This window comes from Peromyscus maniculatus, chromosome 1 (assembly GCF_049852395.1).
Source record: "Peromyscus maniculatus bairdii isolate BWxNUB_F1_BW_parent chromosome 1, HU_Pman_BW_mat_3.1, whole genome shotgun sequence".
NCBI classification, from domain to species: Eukaryota; Metazoa; Chordata; class Mammalia; order Rodentia; family Cricetidae; genus Peromyscus; species Peromyscus maniculatus.
Genome location: NC_134852.1, coordinates 33,440,075 through 33,462,672, shown reverse-complemented (window position 1 = coordinate 33,462,672; position 22,598 = coordinate 33,440,075). Strand labels below are relative to the sequence as shown.

At 42.0% G+C, this 22,598-nt stretch overlaps 1 protein-coding gene and 1 long non-coding RNA gene across 3 annotated transcripts in view; one reads left to right on the top strand and one right to left on the bottom strand.

The window, feature by feature from the left end:
- Positions 1-22,598, top strand: part of LOC102903511 (cell adhesion molecule CEACAM1-like) — a 179,374-nt gene that overhangs the window by 123,011 nt on the left and 33,765 nt on the right. The window contains exon 12 of one of the 2 annotated variants that reach the window (XM_076574112.1): positions 17,315-17,658. The exons of the other annotated variant lie outside the window; for it this stretch is intronic. The gene's annotated coding sequence lies outside the window, so the exon portion shown is untranslated. Of the gene's footprint in view, positions 1-17,314; positions 17,659-22,598 lie in introns of those variants that run through there. 2 annotated transcript variants of the gene reach the window in all.
- The window catches only part of LOC143273868 (uncharacterized), an 80,282-nt gene that overhangs the window by 54,740 nt on the left and 2,944 nt on the right, over positions 1-22,598 (bottom strand). Inside the window, exon 2 of the long non-coding RNA XR_013052104.1 lies at positions 22,403-22,512. This is a non-coding gene — a long non-coding RNA (uncharacterized LOC143273868). The remainder of the gene's footprint in view (positions 1-22,402; positions 22,513-22,598) is intronic.

Sequence of the window (22,598 nt, the reverse complement as noted above, 5' to 3'; positions counted from 1 at the left end):
TCTTAATCAAGAGCTTGGAACAGGGATGCCTTTAATCCCAACACCCAGGGAAGAAGCTATCTCCATGGGATGGAACCAGAACGAATCTGAACACTCCGTCTGAGGACAACCCAGGGCCCAGCTGCTGATGCTATGAAACCCAACAAATTGGAGGTGTTGGAGAGACTACCCTGCTCAGCTGAAATCCATCCGGGAGAGGATTCAGATCCCCACAGTTTGAAGTCTGAAGAAAAAAGATCAGCTGAGGAGTTGATGAATGAACAAAACGTGACCTGGGAACACAGAAGAAGGCACTGCCCAGCCACCACACCAGATCACCAGAATCATAAGTATATACTTCACCGACTGAGATCAGCTGCTCCTGAAAAAACAGCCTAATAGCACCAATTTAACCAAGAGCTTCTAGTGAACGAAGACTAAAAATTAGAAGAAGAGAGGCACTCTCAGACACAGATACCTCCTGCACCGAGCAGAGGAAGAGATGAGTAGACGCCAGTGCAAAAATACAGGCAACAACATAAAGACCTATATGGCAAGAGACTGGCCTCCAGCTCCCATCCTGCCTCTGACTTCCCTTCTGGACCAGAGGTGAGTATCCAGGCCCAGCCCGGACCCCATCCCTGGGCACCAGCCACTCCAGGGAAGACCTGCCCAACTTGGCCCCAGGTTCTGGCCACCGGGCAGGTCCCCTTTTAGCCCCACTGGGAAGGATCCCCTTCTCCAAGCCCACCAGCAGCCCCTGCAATCTCCACGCCCTGCCCCCACAGCCATCCACCCGAGACCCCAGCCACTTCCTGGGACATAGAGACTGGCCCTCAGCTCCCATCCTGCCCTGGACTTCCCTTCTGGACAAGAGTGCCCATCCTGCCCCGAAATTCCCTTCTGGACAAGAGCACCCATCCTACTCTGGAATTCCTGTCTGGACAAAAGCTCCCATCCTGCCCCAGACTTCCCGTCCAGATAAGAGCTTCCATCCTGCCTGGGAGTTCCCATTTGGACAAGAGAGCTCCCATCTGGACAAGAGAGAGAGAGAGAGAGAGAGACTTCCTGAATCTGTCAGCTCTGTCTGAACCAAGTGCGCTGATAAGACCAAGAATGAACCACAAGGAGATGGGCAGATGTCAAGGCAGAAGTACATACAACAAAATGAAGAGCAATACAGCATCACCAGAACCTAGCCTGCCTCCAACATCTAGACCTGAACATCAAAAATTGGAAGAAGCAGAAGAAAACAGCCTTATGAATAACATCATGAAGAAGGTAGAGGCTTGTGTAGAGGAAAAGACAAAAAAATGGGAAGAACACTGTAAACAACTAGAGGAAAGGGCAAACAAATTAGAAGAAAACAATAAAGTCCTGGAAGAAAACAATAAATTCCTGCAAGAAAACAATAAAGTACTAGAAGAAAATCATGAAAAAGCAATGAAACAAATAAAGGAAACAGTCCAAGACCTGAAAAGGGATATAGAAAAAATGAAGAAGACACAAACAGAGGGAATGATGGAAATAGAAAATCTGAGTAAAAGATCAGGAACTTCAGATGCAAGTATAACCAACAGAATGCAAGAGATGGAAGAGAGGATCTGTGGCATTGAAGATACAGTAGAAGAAATAGTTTCATCATTCAAACAAAACACTAAAGCCAACAAAGTCATGAACCAAAATGTCCAAGAAATTTGGGACACCATGAAAAGACCAAACCTACGAATTATAGGGATAGAAGAAGGTGAAGAATACCAACTCAAAGGCACAGAAAATATATTCAACAAAATCATAGAAGAAAACATTCCCAACTTAAACAAGGAAATGCCTATGAAGATACAAGAAGCCTATAGAACACCAGACTAGACCCCCCCAAAAAGTCCCCTCGACACATAATAATTAAACAACTAAATGTACAGAATAAAGATAGAATATTAAGAGCAGCCAAGGAAAAAGGCCAAGTGACCTATAAAGCCAAACCCATCAGAATAACACCCGATTTCTCAATGGAGACTTTGAAAGCCAGAAGGACCTGGACAGATGTAATGCAGACACTAAGAGACCATGGATGTCAGCCCAGACTAATATACCCAGCAAAACTTTCAATCATCATAGATGGAAGGAACAGGACATTCGATGACAAAGCCAGACTTAAACAATACCTATCTACAAACCCAGCCCTACAGAAAGCACTAGAAGGAAAATTCCAACCGAGGGAAGTCAGATACACACTCGAAAATACAGGCAATATATAAAGCCACAGCAGTAAACCCCAAAGAAGAGAAGTACACATAAACTACCACCAAAAATAACAGGGATGAACAATCACTGGTCATTAATATCCCTTAATATCAAGGGACTTAATTCACCTATAAAAAGACATAGGCTTACAGAATGGATATGAAAGCAGGACCCATCTTTCTGCTGCATACAAGAAACACATCTCAAATTCAAAGACAGACACTACCTAAGAATAAAAGGCTGGGAAAAGACTTTCCAATCAAATGGTCTTAAGAAACAAGCAGGGGTAGCCATCCTGATATCCAACAAAATAGACTTCAAACTAAAACCAATCAAAAGAGATCAAGAAGGGCATTACATACTCATCACAGGAAAGATCCACCAAGATGAAGTTTCAATTCTGCACATTTATGCCCCAAACACAAGGGCACCCACATATGTAAAAGAAACATTACTAAAGCTTAAACCACATATAAAACCCCACACATTAATAGTGGGAGATCTCAACATCCCACTTTCACCAATGGACAGATCTCCCAAATCGAAATACAATACGGTCAACAAGGCAAAGCGACACCCTACATAATGGGAAAAGATCTTCACCAACCCCACATCTGACAGAGGACTGATGTCCAGAATATATAAGGAACTCAAGAAATTAGACATCAAAACAATGTACAGTCCAATTAAGAAATGGGCTATAGAACTAAACAGAGGATTCTCAACAGAGGAAACTCAAATGGCTGAAAGACATTTAAGGAATTGTTCAACATCCCTGATTATCAGGGAAATGCAAATCAAAACAAGAAATTAAAGAGTTCCTAGAATTCAATGAAAATGAAAGTACAACATACCCAAACTTATGGGACACTATGAAAGCAGTGCTAAGAAAAAAATTCATAGCTCTAAATGCACACATAAAGAAGATGGAGCAATCCCATACTAATGAATTAACAGCACAACTGAAAGCTCTAGAACAAAAAGAAACAAACTCACCCAGGAGAAATAGACGCCAGGAAATATTCAAATTGAGGGATGAAATCAACGAAATAGAAAACAAGAGAACAATACAAAAAAAATCAATGAAAATAAGAGTTGGTTCTTTGAAAAAATCAACAAAATAGACAAACCCCTAGCCAAATTAACCAAAAGACAAAGAGAGAGCACCCAAATTAACAAAATCAGAAATGAAAAGGGAGACATAACAACAGACAACGAGGAAATCCAGAGAATCATCAGATCATACTTCAAAAACCTGTACTCCACAAAAATGGAAAACCAGGAAGAAATGGACAATTTTCTGGATAAATACCACATACCAAAATTAAATCAATACCAGATAAACCATTTAAATAGACCAATAACCCCTAAAGAAATAGAAACAGTCATCAAAAGTCTCCCTACCAAAAAAAAGCCCAGGACCAGATGGTTTCAGTGCAGAATTCTACCAGACATTCAAAGAAGAACTAATATCAATACTCTTCAAAGTGTTCCACACAATAGAAACAGAAGGAACACTACCAAACTCTTTTTATGAGGCTACAATTACCCTGATACCCAAACCACACAAAGATTCAACAAATAAAGAGAACTACAGACCAATCTCCCTCATGAACATTGATGCAAAAATACTCAACAAAATATTGGCAAACTGAATCCAAGAATACATCAAAACAATCATCCATCACGACCAAGTAGGATTCATCCCAGGGATGCAAGGATGGTTCAACATACGAAAATCAGTCAATGTAATACACCATATAAACAAACTGAAAGAAAAAAATCACATAATCATCTCCTTAGATGCTGAAAAAGCCTTTGACAAAATCCAACACCCCTTCATGATAAAGGATTTAGAAAGACCAGGAAGACAAGGAACACTTCTAAACATAATAAAGGCAATTTATAGCAAGCCAACAGCAAACATCAAATTAAATGGAGAGAAACTCAAAGCGATACCACTAAATTCAGGAACAAGACAAGCCTGTCCACTCTCCCCATATTTATTCAATAGAGTACTAAAAGTTCTAGCTAGAGCAATAAGACAACAAAAGGAGATCAAAGGGATACAAATCGGCAAGGAAGTAGTCAAACTTTCACTATTTGCAGATGATATGATAGTATACATAAGTGACCCCCAACACTCTACCAGGGAACTCCTACAGCTGATAAACTCCTTCAGAAAAGTGGCAGGATACAAGATCAACTCAAAAAAATCAGTAGCCCTCCTATACACAAATGATAAAAGGGCTGAGAAAGAAGTCAGAGAAACATCACCCTTTACAATAGCCACAAATAATATAAAATACCATGGGATAACTCTAACTAAACAAGTGAATGACCTTTTTGATAAGAACTTTAAATCTCTAAAGAAAGAAATAAGAAGATATCAGAAAATGGAAGGATCTCCCATGCTCATGGATAGGTAGGATTAACATAGTAAAAATGGCAATTTTACCAAAAGCAATCTACAGATTCAATGCAATCCCCTTCAAAATCCCAACACAATTCTTCACAGACCTGGAAAGAAAAATACTCAACTTCATATGGAAAAACAAAAGACCCAGGATAGCTAAAAGAATCCTATACGATAAAGCAACCTTTGGAGGCATCACCATTCCTGACCTCAAACTCTACTATAGAGCTGTAGTAATAAAAACAGCTTGGTACTGGTATAAAAACCAATATACGGACCAATGGAATCAAATTGAAGACCCTGACATTAATCCATGCACATATGAACACCTGGTTTTTGACAAAGAAGCCAAAACTATAAAATGGAAAAGAGAAAGTATCTTCAACAAATGGTGCTGGCATAACTGGATGTCAATATGTAAAAGATTACCAAGAGTTCCATTTCTGTCACCATGCACAAAACTCAAGTCCAAGTGGATCAAAGACTTGAACATAAATCCAGTTACACTAAACTTAATAGAAAAGAAAGTAGGAAGAACTCTTGGATGCATTGGCACCAGAGACCATTTCCTAAATATAACACCAACAGCGCAGCTCCTGAGCACAACAATTAATAAATGGGACCTCTCGAAATTGAGAAGCTTTTGTAGGGCAAAAGACACAGTCAATAAGACAAAAAGAGAGCCAACAGAATGGGAAAATATCTTCACCAACCCCACATCTGACAGAGGATTGATCTCCATGGTATATAAAGAACTCAAGAAACTAGACATCAAAATACTAAACAGTCCAATTAAAAAATGGCCTAAAAAAGAGCTAAACAGAGAATTCACAAAACAAGAATCACAAATGGCTGAAAGACATTTAAAGAAATGCTCAACATCATTAATCATCAGAGAAATATAAATCAAAATGACTCTGAGATCCCACCTTATACCTGTCAGAATGGCTACGATCAAAAACACCAATGACAGTCAATGTTGGAGAGGATGTGGAATAAAGGGAACACTCCTCCACTGTTGGTGGGAATGTAAGCTTGTACAACCACTGTGGAAATCAGTATGGTGGTTTCTCAGAAAATTAGGAATTGAACTACCTCAAGACATAGCCATCCCACTCTTTGGCATCTACCTAAGGAATGCTGATTCATACCATAAAGATACATGCTCAGCTATGTTCATAGCAGCACTATATTTGTAATATCCAGAACCTGGAAACAACCTAGATGCCCGTCAACTGAAAAATGGATGAAGAAAAATGTGGTACATATACACAATGGAGTACTACTCAGCAGAGAAAAACAATGAAAGCATGAAATTTGCAGGCAAATGGATGGAACTAGAAAAAAACATCCCGAGTGAGGTAACCCAAAACCAGAAAGACAGTCATGGTATGTACTCACTCATAAGTGAATTCTAGATATAAAATAAAGAACAATCAGACTACCACCCCCAGAACCATGGAGGCTATATATACAGCATGGAGGTCCCTAGGACGACTGTGGCTTATAATAAATTTCAGTTTTACTCAATTACTGAGCAAGCGTCAATGAAACATCTCACTATTAAGATAAGAATACATACTCTATCAAGATGATAATAGAAAAATAAATTAATTAATTAATTTTAAACAATAAAAAATAAATAAAAATAGAAAAATTTGAAATATTAAACAAACAAACATTTTACTAAATTAAAAAAAAGGGAGAACTAGGGACTCATCATTCCTCTCCACATTGTATTCTTTCCCTTGTTTTATATATTTTAATGTTTTTTATCAGTGGATTCTGCTGGAGTTTATAGGTGGATTCTGCTGGAGGATCCAATGCAGATAAGCACTGGAGGGCTCCTGTTGCAAATCACCCTCTGGAGTGATGGAAAGATCTTTCTACTAGCACATGGAGGAGACCCAATCTAGTGTTGGTGTGTTCCCGGAGTTTGGTTTATGAGGTTCCTCTTTGGATTCCTGAGAACTGAATGCGCTGCCTTGTGTCTGCTGCTGAAGCCCAACATGACAGAGACCTAATGGGTCATCATGAAAAAATCTACCCTTCTGATGCCAATGGAGATTGAGAGCCCAATATGGCCAGCTTTGGCAAGTATTAATGTAAGCCTAGGAACTGTAGCCATGAGATTGGATTCTCCAGGAGAGCTGCCAGCCAAAGTCAAGCTGGGATCAAGGAAAATGGGCCTTGGCAGTTTGTGTTCCTGGAGTTATATCCATGCCAGTGGATGTCCACACAATCCAGAAGAGAATTTGACATTGCTGCTGCCGCTGTTGCTGATATAACAATGGTGCACAGCACCGCTACTGTTTCTGGGATTACCATTTCATAATTGCTTACTACAGCTAGCAGAGTGGAGACCCTGGCAACAAAAGTAGCTACCACAGTTAGTTCATCTTTCATTCTATTAGGCATGATAAATTTAATTCAGTAGTTATATACATCTCAATTGGCTTTGAAAATTATAAATGTATAAACTCAAGTTCCAGTTGCTTTTGGGATACTATCTTACAAGGACTCCAACATACAGTATGGCTCGAAAAGGAAGGGAATGGCTCAGTTGCCTTTAGCCTACTGGCTATGGGTGAGATAGGACCTCTGTTGGTCTTTTCTGTATTGAACACACAGATGGCAAGCCCAGTGCCACTTTGAGATCTTTGGCAGCAATTAACCATGCAGCTCACACACGAATGAGCTGATATGATAATGAGTCTTCAGAGAGGGGTAATGCCTGGGGGGTACTCATCAACCTAAGACAGAGCACCTGTGTGGCCTGGGCAGGCCTCTCCATGACGGGTAAGGTGACCTGCTGACGTCCCACGCAACCCAAGTCAGAAGCTCATTTTTTAATAAAAGGGGGACCTTCAGGGCCCTGGCCCCCGTTTTGGGTAACTGTTGCCTTGCTTAAGCACCTTGACCTTGATATCCTCCCAATGCTAATTCCCTGCCAGGTTCCACCCTCCTAAATGCTTAAAGGAATTTCCTTGTCTGTGTATCCTGAATAATAGGCATAACAGTTTAGATGCAAGATTGTAAAACATCAGTAGCGAACTTCTGTCCTCTGGGGTCCTCCCATTGTGCTGTAAGCCTGAATTTAAGACCTCCTACCCCCTTCAAGAAATGACATTCAACATTTAAACTTAAATATATCTATATAAGAATATATATATTTGAGTGAATACTGCGAATGTAATCTATGAATACCACAAATGTGATTAATATCATGAGTGTAATTTGAAAAATAAATAAATAATTTTTTTTAAAAAAGTGCAAAGTTCAAAGTTTCTTCTGAGTTTCATGCAATCTCTTAACTATAATCTCCTATAAATTAAAATAAAAAATCACATGCTTTCAACATATAATGAAACAAGATATACAATACTCTTCCAAAACACAGGGAAGGGAGCATAATGAGGAAATACTGGACCAAAGCAAGTCTGAAAATTATCTGGGCAAACTCCAAACTCTCCATCTCCAGGTCTTACTTCAAACTGCTCTTCAGATCTACAAATTCTTTCAGCTATGTTGACCACAACACATTACTCTCTTGGGCTGATTCCACTTCCTGTTACAGCTCTTCTCAGAAGGTATCCCAAGGCTCTGGCATCCCCAACATCTTGGGGTCTCCAAGGCAATCCAAGTTCTCCTTCACAGCTTCACACAATGACCTCTATGGTCCTCCATTTAGGGACACCCCTGACACATGCCTAGCCTCAGTGGTTTTCCTTAGTCAAGGAGGCAAATTCCATAGCCCATTTCTTCCATCCTTAATCCAGAATCATGTGGCCAAAGCTGCAATGTTCTGCTGCTCATTGGTGCTGGAAAGTGAGCAGCTTGTTTAATTACATCACCAATTTTCTGTTTTTGTTGGTTTCTTTCACTGCCTAAGCATGGCTGTCCTGAAATTGGCTCTGTAGACCAGGCTGGCTTCACACTAAGAGATCCCCCGGCCTATGCCTTCCCAGTGTTGGGGGTAAAGGCATGTATCACCACACCCTGATTTAAACTTTTCTTTAATTTCTTTTCACAAGTTGGAAACTTAGCTTGGTAGGATCTTGCCCAGAGGCCACTACTCCCTGTATTCCATTTATTCATCTGTATATCTCCTTGAATACAAGAATTATTTCCATTCCACTTCCTGGTGCTCTATCTCCTCAAATTGTACATTTTTTATTTTTCCCTTGCTCAGTTTCCTCTTTTTCATTATAAATCTCTATAAAAGTGGCCAGTCATAACCACACAACAGGAAGCAGAAAGAAACAGCAGGGAAGAAGAATATAACACAGAAGGGAAAGAAGCAGAGAAAGAGAAAATAGAAATGAAGAATTAAGCTTTGCCTCTTCCAATAATATTTCTTGTCTGTTAATGCACTATCGCCAAGGAAACACCTCCTCACTCTTTTCTCTGACTTGCTAAATGCTGGTTCTCTCAGCAAAACTGTCCCTGTGGATACTTCGGCATGGTCACTCTTGTGGAACTGTCTGCACCTTAGAGTTGTTTGGCATTATGTCTCTGTGAGAACTGCCACATGGAGGGAGTGACACTGTTAATGCCAGAGCTCTGGGGAGGAGAAAACTGTCCAGCATCCAGCTGCAGTGACTGATGCCCAGCTCCACACACATGACTCCTGGCATTGTTACAGCTTTTCTGTAACCTATGCCACTGCCATGGGCAAGACGGAGACAGACTGACTCATTTCCTCCCCAGTTTGTCCACATCTGTCTGGGGTAGGTGAGACCCGTCTATGGCCATCCTTGTCTACCTCAGCCTTCTGCAGGGACAGCACCAACTCAGGGCCAAATTCTCAGCTGGAGAGCTGAGAGAGCATGTGGAACACCAGGACTGCCAGCTCTCTCCAGTTCACAGCAGAAGACACCCACACAGGCCATCCTTCCTGAGGGACGTCTCCTGAGTCAGGGCTCCAGGCCCAGTATGTCCAAGTGTACTCACCCTGCCCAGTCCTACTGCCCAACAGCAGTCATAAATCTGCCAGAGTATCTCTTCACATAGCCCAAGGCCTGTAGCTGCAGGGAGAAACATGTAGCAGGGATGCAGAAAGACCAATATGTGAAACTGTCAAAGCACATGCTGCCTTCAGCCTGTAACCCACATCCCCTTCACAGGGAACAGGTGCTCAAGGACCTGGATTCCTTAATGGAAGGCAGTCTGGACACCCCAGGACCCCTGCACAAAAGACCAAAGATAGCATAGCCTCTAATATGCTCCTGGCCTTGGAGAGATGCCCTCCATTAAGAACTGCAGAAGTACAGTTTTAAAAAGTCAAAATAGAGTATAAAAATAATCTCAAAAGACAAAAACATAATTAGAGTTTAAAGATATCAAGGCAACAACCCCACATATATAGCTTACTAAATAAGCAAAATATCTAAAAATAATAAAAAAACTAATAAATAAAAATAAGAGTAACTTGAGCAACATTGTGGGAGACTCTAAATCAAAACAATAAAGCACATTTGGAGAGGTGGCATGGAGAGTCAAAGCCCTGCCCCCCAAGCCTGGCATCCTGGGCTGAAAGAGGAGAGCTGGCTTCCCAAATTATCCTCTGACCTCCACATGTGCACCATGGCTTGCAGAAACACATGTGTGCACTTATTCACACAAGAAAACACAATACATACATACATATATACATACATATATATTAATATTAAGTTAAATTTCAAAACCATACAACACTGAAGAAAGGACCTAAATAAAAACACCAGATAAAAAAGAAGTTCCAAGTGCACAGGTTGGCAGAATTAATGCTGTGAAAATATCTATATTACCAAAGGTGATCTAGTGCCAAATGGGGATCAAAATACCAAAAATGTTTCTGTGAAGAGAAATAGAAAACACTACATTCTCACAGAAGCAAACAAGACCCCAATGGCCAAGGCAACCCTGAGCAGAAAAAGGAATTCTGGAGGAATCACCATGCTCCATGTCAAATATCCCTAACAGCAAACCTAACAACATGGTATAGTTACTTGTAAGACACAGACATTCAAATCAGTGCAACAGAACAAAGGACCTAGAGATAAACTGAGCAGCTACAGCTAATCTATGACCAAAAACACATTGCCAAAAAATACATCCGAGTAAAGACAGCCTCTTTGACAAATGTTCATGGGGAAACTGAATAGAAGAACAGAACTAGGTCCCTATTTGTCATTCACACAAAAATCCATGTGAACCTAAAACTTGGAAACTGCTGAAGGAAGAAACTTCAATATACCTGCAGCAGCTAGGACTTTCTGGAATGGATTCCACTGCCTCAGAAATCACAACAAGTATTGGCAGATGAAGCTGGGCAGTGGTGGCACATGCCTTTAATTCCAACACTGAGGAGGCAGAGGCAGGAGGATCTCTGTGAATTCAGGCCAGCCTGGTCTACAGAGTAGTTCCAGGAATGTCAGGGCTACACAGAAAAACCCTGTTTTGAGAAACCAAAAAAAAAAAAAAAAAAAAAAGGAATTGGCAGGTGGGATTGCATGAAAATGAGAAGTTTCTTCACAACAAAGGAAACAACAAAGTGAAGAGTCAGCTAGAATGGTCAGGAAGCTTGCCAGATACACTTCTGACAAGGAATTAACACGTAGTCTATAGAAAGAGTTCAAAAAGTGAATCAGATAGCAAGAGAGCCTCAAATCATCTGGGCAATAAATAGACAAAGGTACAGAGCAGAGTCCTGAAAAGAAGTGCAAATGGGGAGTAAATCCATGAAAAATTCAGTGTTCTTATCCACCAGGGAAGTGTGAATCAAAAGTGTACATGACAACTGTCAGGTGACTCTCACCTACCTCCAAGTTCACTGAGAAAACCTGTGTCAAACACACACACACACACACACACACACACACACACACACACACAGCCAAAGACACACACATAAATAATAAACAAATATGATGAAACTGTGCCCACGAGACTCATGGAGAAGACCTGTGCTCCACTTCCCAGGACCCTTCCCCTTTGCTGTGCTCAGCTGCCCCACAGCTGCTTGCTAGGAGCTGCTACCTCCTCCTGGCCCCTTTTCTTCCTCAGCCTGCTCTTCACGCGTAACACTACAACCACAATACTAGCTGGGAGATCCAGGTGACTTTATTCTTTGGGACTTACCAGTGCCCTGTCAGCTGTCTAACTGGGTCCCTCTAGTTTTCCTCCCCAGCCTGAGACCCAGGACCAGTTCACACTGCCAGAGAAACTTCTTCGAACTTTCTCAGTCAAGCTGATGCAGACCTTAGATTATAGCTGACAACCTGAAAATCTGGGAAAGAGGCTGCAGCCCCAATACCAGACAGAGAAAACTGGCATTCTAACCTGATATGAATCAGCTCCCTCCTGAACACTGTAAATACCTCTGCCAAATAGAAGATGGCCTTAAACAAAAAAAAAGGAAAAAAAACTCAATGGATGACCAACTCCAGATGGAATAATCCCAACTTGGAAGTGAAAATAACACAAATAACCAAAATAACACATCTACCAATATATAATACTGCCCCCACAGTAACAGCCCCTATTGAAAGTGCGTTGGAATAACTTTCAAAACAGTCAAACACTAAAAGAACAGTGAAATAACAAAGTCAATACAAGACATAAAAGTAGAATTTAAGAAAACCCGAACAGAAATGATGCTGGAAATGAAAAACGCAATAAACTGTTTAAAAAGCTCAGTGGAGTCAGGCATGCTGTTGCACAGCTTTGATCCCAAAATTTGGGAGGCAGAGGCAAGAGGTTCTCTGGAGTTGGAGACCAGCCTGGTCTACATAGTTAAGTTCCAGGACAACCAGGGCTACTTAGTGAGACACTGTCTCCAAACAACATGAAATGAAACTAAACAAAAATTTTTGGGAAGCCTCACCAATATAATCAGCCAAGTAGAAAATAGAGAGCAGGGGATGGAAGACCAAGTAGAAAATTGCATCATTAGGAAATGTCGAGAAATTTAATCAAAAATATGAGCAGGACATAGGAGTTTGGGGATACGACAAAAACACCTAGTGTCAGGGTTAGAGGATAGAAGAAAGAGAAGAACATCAAAGTAAAATACAACTTATCAAGAAAAAGAAAACAAAATCTAGTTTTAAAATGTGTAAATGCAGAGACCCACAGCCAAAGACTAGGCAGAGCCAGAGAGGAAGGATGTAGGAGCCAGAGGGGTCCAGGACACCATGAGAACAGGGCCCACAACTAAGCAGGGCTCATAAGGTTTCTAGAGACCAAAGAGACAAAGTGGACCCTGTGTGGGTCTGAGCTGGGTCCTCTGAATATGTTACGGTTCTGCAGCTTGGTGTTCTAGTGAGATTCCCAACAGTGGACGTGGGGTGTGTCTGACTCTGTCCCTTGTGGTTGGGGCACTTTTCCTCCATGATATGAGGGTTCGAGCCCAGTCTTTTGTATTTTGTTAGGTCACTTCGCTGAATGTTCCTGGGAAGCCGGCTCCTTTGTTCTTTCCTACTCCTATTTTTTTTAAAGATTATTTATTACATACACAGGCCAGAAGAGGGCGCCAGATCTCATTACAGAATGCTGTGAAGTGATGTGGTTCTTGCTAAATGAACTCAGATCTTCTGGAAGAATAGCCAGTGCTCTTAACTGCTGAGCCATCTCTCCAGATCCCTCCTTTATTTTTAGAAGGGAAACAGAGGTGGAGTTGATCTAAGGGAGAAGGGAAATATGGGGAAGGATGGGGAGGCATGTAGGGAGGAGAAACTGAGCTTGAGTTGTAATGTATGAGAAAAGAATAAAAGGTTCTAAAAAAGACAGCAAAAAAATTAAATAAAGAAATAATGTGGGCAAAGGTTTAAAACAGACATATCTCCAAAGAAGACCAACAAATAGTGGATAAAAACATATAAGTAAAAAGTTGAATATCTTTAACCATTGTGGTAATACATATCAAGATCACAGTGACATCTCCACTGTCAAAACCATTTCTAATGAAAGCGAGATAGATATTCAAAGGTTCATTGGGCATCTTACAGACAGCTATAAAGGCCCCCACAGCATCTGGAGCCTCCTTGCAACACCTCACAGATGAGCTGCAGATCTCATAGTGAAGGCCAGATGAAGACATTGGGACACACACAAGAATATTTTCCCTCAGACACACAATCTCAAAACCTGGTGTGCTTGTTCTGTTTTTTGTCAACTTGACAAAAGTCAGGGTCATTTAGGAAGAGGGAACCTCAACTGAGAAAATTGAGAAGCACTAGGAAAACCAGGGAAGTTAATCATGTTGGGTAGTTACTACCTGCTTTCTGCCCAGAAGGCTGGGAATGGAGGTGTCCAGTAGCCCAGGTGATCTCTGAATGATCTGTACTGCCAGGCCATATCTGACTCCCACAACCTCCAACAAGCAGGACCAGAAGTGGTTAATAGTCTAGATGACCTCTGTGCTATCTACATGGCCAGGTGCTCCCCAGGGTATTCACATATAGGACTGGAGATGGTTTATAACCTAGGTGACCACTGCGCTCTCTGTATGACAGAGACCAGATACTGTCTTAGGTCCTTAAGATAACACATATGGTCTATCTACAGAGCCCAGGTTCACAAAAGAACTGACATGTACTTTGAGAAAAGTTACTATGTAATCGTGTCTCCTTGTGCACATGGAAACTTTTTTTTTATCCAAATTGTACTGTATTTAAATAGTCTTAAACAATCTGACTGGAATCAGACTTTTGAAGTCTGAACCATCACAGACTCCTCATTCCTGTTGAACAGGATTTCGTCCTTGCCTCACATTAATCATTACTCTGTGGGCCATGGCATTTGCAGAAATATCCACATCCTGTAGATAAGTCTGCGGAATATTTTCTTGATTTAAAATTGATGTGGAAGTGCTAAGTTCACCATGAGGAATGCCACCCCTGAGCAGGTGGTTTTGAATTGGATATAAGAAAAAGTTGAACAAGCCAGCAAGTAGCAATCCTCATTGGCCTCTCTTTCAATTTCTGTTATGATTTGCCATCATACTTCTGTATACTGTAAGACAAAAGAAACCTTCTTCTCAAGTTACTTTGGTCATGGTGTTTCTCACAGCAATAGAAAGCTAACTGAGACACCTGATTCCAACCAGTCCCAACACCTAGAGGTTTCCCCCACAAGCCTACTCTAACATTCCATCTTCTTCCCATGTCTCTGAGGATGCTACTTTACCTCCTGACAGTCCCTTCCCTCCTGGTGTCACTCAGAGGGAAAGACAGGGTTGTAGCAGGAGTCTTAAAAGTTCTTACTAATAAAATCAAACCTGTAGCCAGGTATTGGGGTGAAGCTGGAAGATCAGAGAACCAAAACAAGCCACATCTAACCTTGCCTGGCCAATTTTTCAGCTTATCTGTTTCCTCAGACTGGAAGCTTCTGAGTCCTCATCCAAATGAATCTCAGCTGAACTGCTGCTGGAAGCCTGAAAGCTTAACCAGCCAAATGCTTCTAGTTTCTGGTCCTCATACCTTATATACCTTTCTGCTTTCTACCATCACTCCCTGGGATTAAAGACTTGCTTTCTGGGATTAAAGGCAAGAGTCACCATGCTTGGCTGTATCCTTGAACAGATGGTATCCTTGAACAGATGGATTTCTGCCTCTGAAATGCTATGATTAAAGGCATGTACTACTACTGCCTAAGTTCTATGTTTAATATTGTGGATGTTCTGTCTCTGACCCCAGATATGTTTATTAGCGTTCGCAGTATTTTGAGGAACACAATACCACCACACAGGGTGGTCACAGAGGAGTTACCTAGACAGATGACATCCCAATAAGGTCAAGGGCACATGGGCAGACCACAGCCACACACAGTTCAACCCACACAGGAAGTTAGCGAGTCTCCCTGAGACTATTCATAGAATGATGAAGTCAACATCCTCTCTTTAGGACACATAGGTCAGCCCTTCCTGCACACCCAGGACATGAAACTTCTAATTCCTGAATCAGACACTTGATTGGTGACACCAGTGACAGTGGTTCCATTCCCTTCCCTGTCATCATTCAGTTGGTTCCTTTCCAGCCCTCACAGCCATCTCTGTCACCTTCCTGCTGGGAGTAAATCCCACCTTCCCAGAGCAGTGAGAACAAAGGGCAGATGGGCTCAGTGTGTTTCTGTGTCACAAGAGGAAATCCACCATTGGGTTTAGGAAGCACAGGGTCTCCCTCTGGTGCGGACAGGGACAAGGACAGGACATAGAAGAGGGCAGTCCTTGGGTGACCTTTGTTCTCTCAGGCCAAGGGTTCCTGTTTAGCCTTTCTACTCAAAGAGTGTTCTAGAGGACTGGACCATAAAGAGAGAAGGGGATGGGAGAGAGGAATGGAAGGCCCATGTTGAGAGGGAAGAGGTGGGGCAGGGTGAGGGACACAGACCTTGGCCTCAGCTGAAGTGACCCTGGGAGGTGCTGCCTCCTGCCAGGAAGCTCGGCTTCCAGGAAGGACAACAAAGCTGACACAAGAGCAGCAGGGTGTGGGAGCCATGCTGGAGTTGATGCTCTTCTCCACAGACAGAGAGAATTGCAATTCCTTACAACCCCATCGTGCACGGGTGTGTCCCTTGGTGGTCCCTTGGCAGGGGCTCCTACTCACAGGAGAGGGGAGCATTTCCTGAGAAGGTGGGAAGAAGGAAGCACAGAGACTGGCTGGGTCTCCTAGGGAGGACAAGAGCCTGAGAGGGGACACAGGGCTTCTAGTTGGGGCATCAAAGGAGATGATGACACAGAGGGACAGAGGTTCAGCAACAAGCTCTCCCTGAACAGGAATTGGTGTAGAGAGGGAGCGTCTTCATTTTCTCTCTTTTGTTGTGATAAAGACCATAACCAAAAGCAACTTGGTGAGCAAAGTGTTTATTTGGTTCATAAATCTCAAGTCACAGTCTATTGAGGGACACTGAGGCAGAAGCCCATCTTTCTTACAAATATAAAGGCCCTGATGTTGATTGCTGTCTTAGTTAGGGTTTCTATTGCTGTGAAGAGACACTGACCATAGCAATTCTTCCCAAGAAAAAGCACTTACTTGGGGTGGTTTACATTTTCAGGGGTTTAGTCCATTATCGTTATGATCAGACACAGTGAATTCAAGTAGACATGGTGATGGAGAAGGAGATGAGTGTCCTACATCATGATTTGCAGTCAACAAGATGTGGTCTGAGATACTGGGCATGGTTTGAGCATATATGAGACTCCCCAAAAGCCTGCCTCCACAGTGACACACTTCCTCCAACAATGCCACACCTACTCCAACAAAGCCACGCCTACTAACACTGCCATTCCCTGTGAGCTTATGGGTTCCAACTACACTGAAACTGCCACAATGGGTTTCTCTTTTGTCACTGTTAGTTTCACTTTTAACAGACCTCTCCCACTGCTGCCCTGCTCCTTACTAATCAATGCCACTGATGTTGCCGAAGGGAAGAACATGCTTTTATTTGTCCACAGTCAGAGAGAGATGTGTATGCTTTTTACTGGTACAAAGGGAAAATTCTAGGCATCAGATAAGAAATTGAATATTATTAAATTAAATTGAATATTATTAAATTAAATTATTAAATTATATTATAATATATAATGTATAATAATTATATTATATATTTAATAATATATAAATTATATTGTTAAATTATTAAATCAGATAAGAAATTGAATATTATTAAAAACCACTCATTCAATTAATCCAGGACCTGCACACAATGGGAGAGAAACAATATTCTGTAATGCATGCTGCTGCAGAACGTCATCCACAAGCTCCATGTACCCCAAGAAGAATGACTATCTGTGACCTCTGGAAGAAGGTGGGATTAATTCCACCTCACACACGACTGACAGCTTGGACACCAATTCCTCCTTGCATTGAATTCCCATGTTGGAGTTTGACCATTTAGTGTTATGGTGGCTAAAGAAACTCAATTTTATGCTAGGCAATCATCTTGGTACCCACTAGCCATTTGCCTCTAACTCCAGCCCCTGGAAGATAAGTTCCCAGAAACCCTGTCTCAGTGACCCCCTCCCCAAAATGTACAGCTGTGACCATCTGCTTGTTATGAATGAATGACTTAACTTGACAGAACATACTGCTGTTTGCTTTCTTGAGTAGATACTGAAGGTCTTCTGGTTTTCGTCTTTAAAAATCCTTCCCTGACCTCCCTTCTCACGGCAGCTCTAGTTTAGCTCAGAGATTGCTCTCCTTCTAGCAGCTAAGGAATAAATATTTTAATCATGATTAGACTTTTTCCAGGTGCCACAGACTCCAGACACTTAGGAGACAAACTGCAAAGATCAGAACCCCCATGAGAATCTATCCAGTGAGAGCAGGACCTGTGGAACGGTAACTCAAAAGGGGGACTATCTTCAGCCAGACCCTTGGGGTTCCCCCACCATCATGGCCCTCAGAAAGATCCTGTGGGAGTCAAGAAGAGCCTCTCTGGGAGATCTATAGCTTCATCACAATGAGTTGAGAATCGGGGAAGGCCTGGCTACAGACCTCTGCTCCCGTTTCAATTCCAGGTGACCATAGAGAGCTTGTATCCAGGGCTAGAATTTGACTTCCTGTTAGAGATGACAGGAAACAAGGCTTCACTGACTGTCCAAGACCCATATAGTGTGGAACCAGCTGTACACTGCCAGGACCTCTGCAGTTAGGTAGATCACCCGGGCATCTCCTTCTCCTGAGTCTCAGTGGACAGGTGCCAGGATGAAAGCCAACTCTTCTGATGGGTTTAGGAGACTTCACAGGAAGTTCATGTTTATGGCCATAATCTCATGAAATTACAGCAGCACAAGACCTGTGTAAAGCCTGGCCCATCAACAGCACACTATGGACCAGATAGGGGCTCAAGAGGCCACACCCCTTCCTCAGAACCCATTGGTACTTGGTGGCCACTGAGGGAGGGGAAATTATTTTCTTCAGTGCTTAATTTCCTATACTATAGGAACTACACAGGTGTCTCTTGATCAGTGTGTGTGGAAATTAACCACCTCACCATCCGTGCTCATGTAAGAAACCCTAAATAACACAGTGTTGAACACACAGACAAAGATGGAGGCCCAGTGACATGGGTGCCTACTAAAAGCACTTGCTGCACATGCCTGATGACCTGAGATTAACCTCCAGAATTCATGTAAGGATGGAAAGAGAGGACCAGCTCCTGAAAGTTACCATCTGACCTCTGCATACTGTGGTGCACACCCACACTCATACACACACACACACACACACACACACACACACACACACACACACAGGTATAATAAATTGCATATGCATACATGAAACATGTAGGAGTGGAGCATTTTAGGAAGAAGAGTTCAGCAGAACTGGGAAGTGATGAAAGAGTAATGGGATTGTATATGACAAAGATACATTTATATGTATATGTATGTGAGCTTGTATCAAATAATGAATTTTAAATGTGTTTTAAAGCAAGTGTCTGCAATTCTCTTCACTCTTTGAAGAAAAAGAAAGATACTTAGGACAAAAAATGAACTCTCTCAACCCTACTTTTGAAATCTTGAAAAAGGAAGAAGGAATAGAGAACTGGTTTACCTCTTTAGGCTTTCTGAGAAGCAAAAGAACACAATTTTTTTTTAAAGAATTTTTAAAGGACATAAAAATATTTTAAAAGATTTTCCAATGTGGAAAATTAATTTGCTTTTAAATTCTAGAAGAATTTCATATAAAGTGCTAAAGTTGATTTTGTGATCAATATTGACTTTTAGTTTAGTCATATTTAGTATGTGTGCTGGATAATTTTATGTCAGCTTGACACAGGCTAGAGTCATGTGAGAAGAGAGAACACCAATTGAGAAAATGGCTCCATAATATCCAGCTGTCTATCTCAACAAATGATGCTGGCATAACTGGATGTTCACATGTAGAAGAATGGAAATACATTTATATCTATCTCCCTGCACAATACTCAAATCCAAGTGGATCAAAGACCTCAACATAAAACCAGTGACACTGAACCTGATAGAAGAGAAAGTAGGAAGTAGCCTTGAATGCATTGGCACAGGAGACAACACCCTGAATATAACACGGGTAGTACAGATACTGAGATCGACAATTAATAAATGGGACATCCTGAAAGTGAAAAGATTCTGTAAGGCAAAGCACATGGTCAATAAGACAAAACAGCAGCCTACAGTGTGTGAAAAGATCTGTACGAACCCCACTTCTGACAGAGGGCTGATCTCTTCTTATGTAGCAGTAATGCCCACACTACCACCACCATGTCCAAGAGAGGGCCCGAGGATCAAAAAACAGAGACAAAAGACAGCAGGTCATTAGCCTCAGCAGAATGCTGAATGCCGTTTATTGAAGGAGGGAAGAGTCCTTAAATACAGGCCTACAGCACAATGGGAGAACATCGGAGGGCAGAAGTTTGCTACCAATGTTTTACAATCTTGCATCTAAGCAGTTAACACCCAATATGCAGGATAGACAAACAAGGAACTTCCCTTAAGGATTCATGAGGGTGGAAACCGGCAGGGAATTAGCATAGGGAGGACATCAAGGTCAAGATCAGCAAGCAAGGCAACCGCTACCCAAAACAGGGGCCAGGGTCCTTCAGGTCCCGTTTTACTAAAAAGTGAGCTTTTTACTTAGATGCATGGGACGTCAGCAGGTCACCTTACCTGTCATGGAGACACCTGCCCAGGCCACACAGGCACTCTGTCTTAGGTTGATGAGTGCCCCCCAGGCATTATCCATCTCTGAATATTCATTATTATAAAGGCTCAACTGTGTGTGAGCTCCAGAGTTTACAGCTACCAAAGATCTCAAAGTGGCACTGGGCTTGCAATCAGTGTGTTTGACACAGAAAAGACCAACAGAAGTCCTAACCCACCCATAGCTAGTAGGCTAAAGGCAATTGAGCCATTCCCTTCCTAAATGAGCCTTACTGCCAAATGGAGTCCTCGGAAGATGGTATCCCAAAAGCAAATGGAACTTGAGTTTATAGATTTACAACTTTCAAAGCCAATCGAAATGTATATAACTACTGAATTGAATTTATCATGCCCAATAGAATGAAAGAGTGATTAACTGTGGTAGCTACCTTTCCTGCCATGGTCTCCATTGTGCTAGCTGTAGTAACCAATTATGAAACGGCAATCCCAGAAACAGTAGCAGCAGTGGCAGCTACTGCTATCACAGGAACAACAGCAGCAACAATGTCAAATTCTCTTCTGGCGTATGTGGGCAATCACTGGCATGGACACAACCCCAGGAACATGAACCACTAAGGCCCATTTTTATTGATTCCAGCATGACTTAAGCTGGCAGCTCTGCAAAAGAACAACTAAGAACCATTAAAAAAAAAACCAGACAGCACACAAGGAGAAGAACTATTGGTCTCATAATGGCTACATTCAGGCTCACAAATTTTAAGGTATCTTCAAAGGGGGCTAAATGAATTTATGGAGGCAAATAAATATTGCACAGAGCCACTCCTGAAAAGTAGGTACTACACCAGCTTTAAGAGGGTTGCAAAAAATGAAAAGGCTTAGCTGGCAGTGATCTTCAGGGTTATCCCTAATCTCCAAAGTGTCTGGGTGACATGTTCTCAGACATACTTGAAAAAGCAGTTCCCCTACATTACCTTCTGAAGAATCCAACTGCAGGGCTACAGTTCCTAGGCTTACATTAGTGCTTGCCAAGGCTGGCCATATTGGGCTCCCAATCCCCATTGGCATCAGAGGGGGAGAGTTTTTCACGAAGGCCCAATAGGTCTCTGCCATGCTGGGATTTGGCAGTAGCCACAGGGTGCACACAGTGCTCAGGAACCCAAAGAGGAACTTCATTGTTCTGAGGAAAGACACAAACAGAACCCCAGGCCCACACCAACACCACATGGGGTCCCCTCCACGTGCCAGTAGAAAGATCCTTCCATTGCACCAGAGGATGGATTTGCAACAGGAGCCCTACAGTGCTTATCTGCAGTGGATACTCCAGCAGAATCCACCGATAAAAAATTTTAAATATATAAAGCAAGGGAAAGAATAGAATATGGAGAGGAGAGATGATCCCCTAGCTCCCCCTTTTTACTTTAGCAAAATATGTTTTTAAGGTATGATGGCAGCGTTCTACTATAGCCTGCCTGTCCTTGAGGATTATAGGGAATACCAGTCTTATTAACAATAGAAAAATCTTGGCAGAACTTTGAAAATCCCGTACTGCTGTAGGAGGGACCATTATCAGTCTTTATGCATTTTGGCACTCCCATATAAGCAAAAGCATGAAGACAATGATTTGTTACATCTTTAACCTTTTCCCCTGAATGGGCAGAAGCAAAAATTAGAGAGGAATATGTATTGATAGATGCATGCACATATTGTAGTTTTCCAAAAGAAGGCACGTGTGTGGCGTCCATCTGCCACACATGATTAGGTAAAAGTCCTTGGGGATTAACTCCCAAATGAGGAACAGGTAAAAATTCAGCACAAATAGGACATGATGTAACTATCTGGATGGCTTGTTCCCAGGTTATGACTGTATGATGACGGAGAGATCCAGCATTAAGATGATAACGTTGATGCAAATGAGTAGCCTTTTCAAAGGCAGAACAAACTAATGTGACAACCATAAGAGTAATGGCATCAGCCCTCTGATTACCTTTGCTTAGTGGTCTAGGCAGTTGAGTATGAGCTCCAATATGGCCCACATAAAGGTTATGTGAGCAGGACCAAATGAGTCCTTACACTTGCAATAAATATTCATGAATGGGAGAAATGGATGGTAATTTCTTTAAAATGCTGACCAGCCTTACCTTGAGGTATGCATCAGCACTTCCCTTCTTTCTTGGATCTCAGTAGGACCTCCACTTGTAGCTGTAACACCAGCACTACAACCACCTGTTCACCATTTCCAAGCAAGGGGCTGTGGATCAAAAAACAGAGACAGAAGACAGTGGGTCATTTGCCTCAGCAGAATGCCGAATGCCATTTATTGAGGTAGGGCTGAGG